This window comes from Lipotes vexillifer, unplaced genomic scaffold (genome assembly GCF_000442215.2).
Source record: "Lipotes vexillifer unplaced genomic scaffold, Lipotes_vexillifer_v1.1 scaffold821, whole genome shotgun sequence".
NCBI lineage: Eukaryota > Metazoa > Chordata > Mammalia > Artiodactyla > Lipotidae > Lipotes > Lipotes vexillifer.
The window spans coordinates 439,226-448,858 of record NW_006799328.1 but is presented as its reverse complement, the minus strand read 5'-3'; positions in this window follow the sequence as shown (position 1 = coordinate 448,858).

The following is a 9,633-nucleotide window of genomic DNA, read 5'->3' as shown; positions in this document are numbered from 1 at the left end:
TTGGAGTCAACTGTGGTAAGAGGACTTAGGCCTCACACACTCACATTCTCCCATGTTTGGTACAGTACTCCACATTCAACTGTGACTGATGACCCTCAGATCAGAGACCCTCTGTTTTACTCTCTACAAAGAAAAAGTCTCTAGTCTTTTGTGGGAGGCAGGGAGTAGATAATCAATCAGCAGCATAGAGTGAGAGATAAAATTTAGCTATCTGTTTCTTCATTATCTTTCAACTAATATTCCTTTTTTAACATTCCCCCTACTCTTATTTCTATTTCCAGAGGAAACTGGTCCTGCTAATGTCTGGCTTTTTAAGCATTTCTGCAATGCAAATCAGTTTAGTTCTTGGCTTTCCCCCTGCTAGTTTAGGAGTCTGTTTTCACTGGACTCCTCTCAGTAACCACCAATCTATCTGCTTCATAGCATACGAAATGTCATTAATTTTGTTTATTCTCCTGTTTTCTAGCTGGTCAGTTTATGGCCTTAAATTTTTTTTTAACTAAGTTTTAGTGAAGTTTCAGGAGGGAGCAAAATTAGATGCATATGCAAAAAGGTTCTCCCTTTTACTGAGAATCCCCCATTTATTTTTTTGCTGGGAGACTGGTGAATCAAAGGAATTTAATCCAAACCAAAATCATGAGAGAGACACCATCAAAGGCTAACATAGCTCTCCTTTTGTTCCAGTAGGCCGTTATGAAGAGAAAAAAATGGCATGTTGCTCCACACAAAAAAATGAAATCCCATTAACATATGGGTAGGGTGGGCTTCCCTGGTGGCGCAGTGGTTGAGAGTCCACCTGCTGATGCAGGGGACATGGGTTCGTGCCCCAGTCCAGGAAGATCCCACATGCTGCGGAGCGGCTGGGCCTGTGAGCCGTGGCCACTGAGCCTGCAGGTCCAGAGCCTGTGCTCCGCAACGGGAGAGGCCACAACAGTGAGAGGCCTGCGTACTGCAAAAAAAATATATATATATATGGGTAGGGTGAAGCATTACTAACCAATGACACTTCCTCCCACAACATTGATTTAGTACTATTAGTAAAAATTAATGCCTGCTTTTTTATTAAAATACTTTATTTTTAGAACAGTTTTAAGTTTACAGAAAATTTGTACAGAAAATACAGAGAGTACCCAAATACCCCCCTCTCTACCCCCATACAGTTTCTCCTAATATTAACATCTTGCATTAGTGGAGTACATTGTTACAATTGATGAACCAATATTGATGCACTATTAAAGTCCCTGGTTTCCTTTAGGGTTCATTCTTTGTGTTGTACACTTGTTTTTGGTTTTGAAAAATGCATAGTCTCATATGTTCAGCCCTACAGTATCATACCAAATAGTTTCGTCACCATAAAAATCCCCTTTGCACCAACTATTCAATTCTTCCTTTTCTCCCCTCTCCAAATCACTGGCAACTGCTGATCTTTTTACTATCACTACAGTTTTGCCTTTTCTAGAATGTCATATTGTTGATATTATACAGCATGCAGCCTTTTCACACTGGCTTCTTTCACTTAACAATGCACATTTAAGGTTTTTCATATCTTTTTGTGGATTGATAGCTTATTTCTTTTTATCGCTGCATAACCACCCACTGTATGGATGTACCACAGTTTGTTTATCTACTCACCTATCAAAGAACATCTTGGTTGCTTCCAAGTTTTAGCAATTATGAATAAAACTGCTGTAAACATTTGTGTATATGTTCTTGTGTGGGCATGAATTTTCAGGTTATCTGGGTAAATACCTAGGGCATTATTGCTGGGTTAGATGGTAAGATTATGTTTAGCTTTTTAACAAAGTGAGGAACTGTCTTCCAAAGTCGCTGTACCATTTTGCATTCCCATTGGAAATAAATGAGAGTTCCTGCTGTTCCTCATCCTTGTCAGCATTTGGTGTTGTCAGTGTTTGGAATTTTAGCCATTCCAATAGATACGTAGTAGGACCTCATTGTTGTTTTAATTTGCAATTCCCTAGTGACATATGATGTTGAGAATCTCTTCACACATGCTTCTCATATGTATATCTCCTTTGGTGAGGTGTCTGTTCAGATCTTTTGCCCATATTTAAATTGGGTTGTTTGTTTTCTTATTGTTGAATCCTAAGTGTTCTTTGTGTGGGTACAAGTTCTTTATCAGGTATGTGTTTTGAAAATATTTTCTCCCAACAGATGGCTTGTCTTTTTACTCTCTTAACAGTGTCTTTCACAGAACAGTCTTGAATTGTAGTGAAGTCCAACTTATCAGTTTTTTTTTTTTCATGGATCCTGCTTTAGGTGTTATATCTAAAAAGTCATCACCAAACCCAAGGTCATCTAGATTTTCTCCTATGTTATCTTCTAGAAGTTTTACAGTTTTACATTTTAAATTTAAGCCTGTGATCCATTTTGAGTTAATTTTTGTGAATGGTGTAATGTCTGTGTCTAGATTCATATTTTTACATGTAAATGTCCAGTTTTTCCTGTACCATTTATTGAAAAGACTATCTTTTTTCTTTTGGATTGCCTCTGCTCCTTTAACAAAGATCGGTATATGTGGGTCTATTTCTGGGACCTCTACACTTTTCTGTTGATCTACTTGTCTATTCTTTCATCAATACCACACTGTCTTGATTACTGTAGCTTTATAGTAAGTCTTAAATTCAGGTAGTGTCAGTACTCAAACTTTTTTCTTCTTCAGTATTGGGTTGGCTATTGAGTCTTCTGCCTCACCATATAAATTTTAGAGGAAGTTTGTCAATATCCACAGAGCAACTTTCTGGGATTTTGATTGGGATTGCATTAAATCTATAGATAAAGTTGAGAAGAAGTGACATCTTAACGATATTGAGTGTTCCTATTCATGAACATGTAGCTTTCCTCTTATAGATCTTACACGTATTTAGTTAGATTACACCTAAGTATTTCCCTCTTTCTCTCTCCACTCCCTCCCTCAATTTGTGCCAAAATAAATGATGTTTTGCTTTTAAGTTCAAAATCCAATTATTCCTTGATAATATGTAGGAAAACAATTGGCTTTTGTATATTAACCCTGTATCCTGCAACCTTGCTATAGTTGCTTACTAGTTTCAGAAGCATTTTTTGGATGTTGATTCTTTGGGGTTTTTGTACATAAACAATCATGTCATCTGTGAACAAAGATGGTTTTATTTTCCTTCCCAATCTGTATACCTTTTAATTCTTTTTCTTGTCTTATTACACTTGTTAGGACTTCTATTATGATGTTGAATAAGAACAGGGAGAGGAATTCTGATCTGGGGAGAGGTTCCATGAATAATTTAATCAGGGGGCTTCCCTGGTGGCGCAGTGGTTGAGAGTCCGCCTGCCGATGCAGGGGACACCAGTTCGTGCCCCGGTCCGGGAGGATCCCACATGCCGCGGAGCGGCTGGGCCCGTGAGCCATGGCCGCGGAGCCTGCGCGTCCGGAGCCTGTGCTCCGCAGCGGGAGAGGCCACAACAGTGAGAGGCCCACGTACCGCAAAGAAGAAAAAAAAAAAAAAAAAAGAAAAAAAAAATTTAATCAGTCCCTGAACTAATGAAACCAGCATGCCTACAACTCATACTGTGGAAATATAAAAAAGGCAATCTGAATTGTAGACTGCACATGCACTATTGGCATGGAAGCAAAAGACTCTCACTCCCTTTCACCACCACTCCCAAACTTCCCAGCATGATTTATGTGGCATCAAGCAACATTCAATATCTAGGTGAGGCCTCAAGCATGCTACTACAAAATAAATGGCTCAAGCTTGGGGCATTTTATAGGGGGTGGGGGGGGGTTATGGAAGATTTATCCAGTAACTTAAATCTCTGTGAGTAGGAGGTTTCTCCACATAGAGACAAGTAAACAACATCCCATTTAGTGGACTGTGCCTTAGAATAGCATGAAACTGGCAGGAGATGACATAGATAATGTGACCATACAAACCAGTTTGCCTGAGGTAGTTTTTGCCTGTTGTCTGAGTATAATTATTAATAGTGTCCCCTTAATTATCAAAATTGTCTCAATTTGGGAGATAAACTATATGGTCACTCTACTTACAGGGGAAGTGAGAACAATGAAGAAAGACCCCATATGCTCAGAGAGTTCTCCAGAAAACCCTATGCTTACTCATGTAGGCTACAAGAGTCCCCATTCTTAAAAAGAAGAGAGAGAGGTCATACAGTTTGGTTAAACATTCATACATGCATTAATAACAGGGCTTCCTGAAATCAGAGACGCTATGGCCATTGTTGCTCAAATAACTGCATTTTAATAGCAGTTTAATAGCATTTAATAGCATTTAATAGCATTTTAAGCTATCAAATGGCTTTTAAACTAGATTATCTCATATCTCCCTGCTCACTTTCACCCTGCCTGGAAAGTCCCTCTGAATTTAGAAGTTCTTTACTGGTCTTTGAGAAAATTTCCATGCTCTGAGGAGTCAAATGTAGCAATAACCTGCTTCAGACCACAGGAAGACCCCTAGATATTTAGATGATCTAATAGTTTATGTTTAGAACTAGGTCACAACATTTCTTTCCCATTCAGGGCCTCCTTCCTGTTACTATTTTGAATATTAGAGTCCTCAAAAAATAAATAAATAACTAGAGTCCTCAGTGGGAGGAACTACCTAGTGGATGGCAGAAAAAGTCCATCAACAAATAATTTTTGAGCAACCTCTATGTAGGTCCTTGAGTATATTGTCCTTGGGTACAAAAGCTGGCAATATAGTCAATCAATCAATATATTAAACAATTGCTTTAAAAGACCATATTACCCAAATGGTATTGTGGAAGTACAAAATAACCTGATAATTTATGCAGTTTAGAAATTAAGCACAAAAGGAATTAGAAAAAACGGAGCTGAATTTTTGTTTTTGTTTTTGTTTTTGTTTTTGTTTTTGTTTTGCGGTACGCGGGCCTCTCACTGCTGTGGCCTCTCCCATTGCGGAGCACAGGCTCCGGACGCGCAGGCTCAGCGGCCATGGCTCACGGGCCCAGCCGCTCCGCGGCACGTGGGATCCTCCCGGACCGGGGCACGAACCCGCGTCCCCTGCATCGGCAGGCGGACCCTAACCACTGCGCCACCAGAGAAGCCCTGAATTTTTTAATAAGTATTGGAAGAGATTTGGTTTAATAAGAGGACAGATTGTGTATGTGTGTGTGTGTGTGTTGGTAGTAAAGTAATGAGAATATCTTTGAAGTACTCAAATTGAAATAGCACCTCTCAAGTTAAATTGGAGCTATCATGTTGACATTTTGAAGAAAAGTAGTGATGCAAAGCAGAGTTGTACAATTCATAAACTCTAGATACCATAAATCTAGTGCTATTTAAAGAAATGCAGGAAGGAACTATAGTAGGAAAGAGCCATAAGATATTATTTTTTAAGGCAGATTAAGAAAACCAACTAGATCTTTTAGAAACTAAAAATACCTTAATTGAAATGAAAAACCCAAGGGAAAATTACTTAATCTAGCTGATACTCATTTATAAAAAGAGCTTCATGACTGTGTCAAAGGATTATTTGGTAAATGTAGAAAGAATGTATTTTAACCTGAGTTATTAGTTCTAGGCAATAGAAATCAACTCTGGCTGATTCAAATAGAAAAGGAATTTACTGAAAAGATGATTCTAACGTATAACTCTTTTATAGAATAAAAGATTCTAACGTATAGAATCTACTGGAGAACTGGAGAACCAGATACTGGGATACCTAGCCTTAAGTGATGCTCACAACAACTCGGATTGGTACAGTGAGGGCACTATTCCTGCTTACACAAAGCAATATTTGCAACAACCTGAACCACCAATACCATTAACACCAGACACTGTGTCACCAAAAGACAATTCTACCACTCTGCTCCAGGGAGTTGATCTTTCAGCAATTTCCCCTGAGTTTCTCATAGTCTCATTACCACTAGCACCTGCTAAATGTTCTAGGAGAGTGCCTCTTATTGGTGCCATAAATGCAAAGGGTGCTGAAAGAGCAAGTATCTGGAAGAGTCAGCTTCTCTAATATAAGATGGAAGCCCTGTATATATACAAAAGAGCTTCAAATACTAGGCAGCCAAAAAGAAAAAGGCAAATGTCACTGCAATTCACTCTTGTAACTGCCCAACAGACACAAACATACTTCTTCCTATTCTTATTCCACTAACTACTTCTGCTCAATATACTGCAATATATCCTTCAACAACTGAAAACATGTTCTCCATCTCCCCAAAATGGGGACATCATCAGTTGGTGCAGGGGGTGGTAAACAATTTTTGTAAGTTGTTCTTGTAAGTAAAGTTGTATTGGAACACAGCCATTCCCATTTGTTACACATAATCTATGGCTGCTTATGTTCTGCAATATCAAAGTTGAACAGTGGCAAGAGACTGTATGTCTCACAAAGCCAAAAATATTTCCTATCTGACCATTTACAGAAAAAGTTTACCAACCATTGAATTAGTTCATCCAACTTCAAGTCCACAGTTCCTGAGCAATGTCTATTGTTCCTTTAATCCTATCATTATCCCATCACAATATTCTGTAACCTCTAGACTAATTTATAAAGACAGACACCAACTACACATCCAATATAAAATAGTGGGGAAATAGAGAGAAAATATTTTAAAATAATTTAAAAATATAAATATATACTTTATTACTCAACTCAACAATTGTTCATTTTTTTAAAAAAGACTTTTTTTGATGTGGACCATTTTTAAAGTCTTTATTGAATTTGTTACAATATTGCTTCTGTTTTATGTTTTGGTTTTTTGGCCCCGAGGCATGTGGGATCTTAGCTCCCGAACCAGGGATCAAACCTGCACCCACTGCATTGGAAGGTGAAGTCTTAACCACTGGACCACCAGAGAAGTCCCAACAATTGTTTATTGAATACTTACCATGTGCACTCTTCTATACACTGGAGTTACAGCTGTGAACAAACTTTCTGTTAGGAGTGACAGGCAATAAATATCGTTTAGATAGTGATGAGAAGAAAAATAAAATGGGTGGGGGAAGGAAATATATGGAAGAGCAATAGAGCTGCAGATTTAGACAGGGTAAACAAAGATGGCCTTGTTGAGAAGTTGACATTGAATAAAGACCTAAAAGAGATGATGAGATGAGATAAGATATGAGTTATGCAGGTATGTGGGGAAGAAAAATTGAGACAAGGGGAACAGCAAGCACTGAAGCCCTGAGGAAGAAAACCGGTGATGGTGAGAGTAATAGAAGATGAGATCAGAAGGAGCTAGATGATGTAGAGTCAAAAAGTCATTATGAAGGACTTCCCTGGGGAGCAGTGGTTAAGAATCCACCTGCCAATGCAGGAGACACGGGTTTGATCCCTGGTCCGGGAAGATCCCACATGCCTTGGAGCAACTAAGCCCATGCACCAGAACTAATGAGCCTGTGCTCTAGAGCCCACGAGCCACAACTACCGAAGCCTGCACACCTGGAGCCCATGCTCTGCAACAAGAGGAGCCACCGCAGTGAGAAACCCTTGTACCACAATGAAGAGTAGCCCCCCACTCGCCACAACTAGAGAAAGCCTGTGCACAGCAACGAAGACTCAACACAGGCAAAAATAAATAAATAAATAAATTTTCTTTTAAAAAAGTCATTATGAAACCTTTGACTCTTTCTTTCATGTGACACAGCAGGGGAGAAAATACAGATCTATGCTACAGTTCTTCCTGAAAATGGTCATGAGAGCATAGGAGATATTTATGAACTTCCTTCTTAAAGGAAGACTGCACATTCTCACTGCCTTTAGCCAGATATTCACCAGATACTCATCCTTCATACCTGAAAGATCTGAACCTTTGGTGGTCCTGCCTGTATAATTTGCTGTCGTCTTCCATTACCTTATACCTCTGAATATGTCAATAACAGAAGGAGCTCCAAATGATCACCTGGTCTCCATATATACTACTCCTGCCCCTACTTTGGAGTAGCAATTCTTTTTTCCCTGATATCCCAAATCAATTACCTCAATAAACCATCATAATTCCCCCCCTTTTTTTTTTTTTTTTTTGTCAATTGGACCAGTGTTAAAAGTGACCTGAAATGACCAGATAAGCATCTGAGTTTCCGATTTGATTAATTTACTGTTGTATTCCCTGGTAGAAGCATTCTTCTCTTGCTTTCTCAGACTAATAAATAATCAGAGCTCAGAGCTGTAGGTACAGGAAGCAAAAACATTTTGAGGAGACTATTATGCATTCATTTAGAAGATATTTATCAACAACTGACATGGACTCTTTAAAACTATCAATGCTATAAAGTAAAAACAAAGAAGCTGGGGAAATGTTCTAGACTTCAAAATGTTAAGAGACATGACTACTAAGTGCAATGCAAATTCCTAGATTGACTGCTGTTTCAAATTTTTTTTTTTTTTTTTTTTTTTCTTGCGTTATGCGGGCCTCTCACTGTTGTGGCCTCTCCCATTTGCGGAGCACAGGCTCCGGACGCGCAGGCTCAGCGGCCATGGCTCACGGGCCCAGCCTCTCCGCGGCATGTGGGATCTTCCCGAAACGGGGCACGAACCCGCGTCTCCTGCATCGGCAGGCGGACTCTCAAGCACTGCGCCACCAGGGAAGCCCCTGTTTCAAATTTTTAAAAACAGCTATAAAAACATTATTGGAACAATTGAGGAAATTTAAAAATAGACTGGATATATACACCAATGTGAATTATCCTGAGTGTGAAAATTGCATTGTGGTTACATATTGTATGTATCATAACTGATGCATGTTGAATTATTTAGGAAGGAAGTGTTCTGATGTCTCCAATTAACCCTCAAAGGAACAGCAAAAAAAAAAAAAAAAAAGCATGTGTATGTGTATATGAATAGTGGAACTGAAAGAGAAATAAAGCAAATGTAACACAATGTTGACAATTACTGAATCTAGGTGTTTATGAGCTCACTCAGCAAATACTCGGTTGGATGGGAAAAGAGGCTGAGTTTCATCTATCGTATTGGACATTTTGTCTACCTGATTATTGAGATCTTCCTCTGAAGTGGGCATCTTCAGTGAGCATTCTCATGGGACATAAATATTCTAACATTCCGGGCCCATTCTGAGAAATGTGCCCTCATACTGCTTTTCTAAAACTCTTTGTAAGCCACTCTTCAATTATTTTACTTCCAAGTCTCTGACCGTTCATCACAACTATTAGTTATTGTCCATGAATCAGTGTACATATTTACCTTGTCGCCTCTTTTTCTAAGCAAAGTGAACAATGTAATGACCTGCTTAAAATTTAATTGATGGGGGTAGGAGGGGTTCTCTCTTCCACTGCCTTTCAGGATCACCTCTAAATGGAGCCGTAGCCTGATCCTACTCCCTAAAATCCAGTCATGTATCCAACTGAAGACATCACCACTTGGATGAATAATACATGTCTCAAACTCAATTTGTTCAAAATTAAGCCTCTGATCTGTTCTTCTGGCTGAATAGAACTGTAAGCCTTCTGGTTGTAAAACCTGAACATATGTAAGCCAGGATGGGATTTTTTTTTTTCTCATCAGTGAATGATGATAGAGAATTCCACATGAAGCCCTAGGTATGGGCTAAGGAAAAAGCAGCAGAAAATGCTGTAAATGTCACTTACTTTGCTTGTTCATGGCCATACATAAACCACTTCCTCTTGAT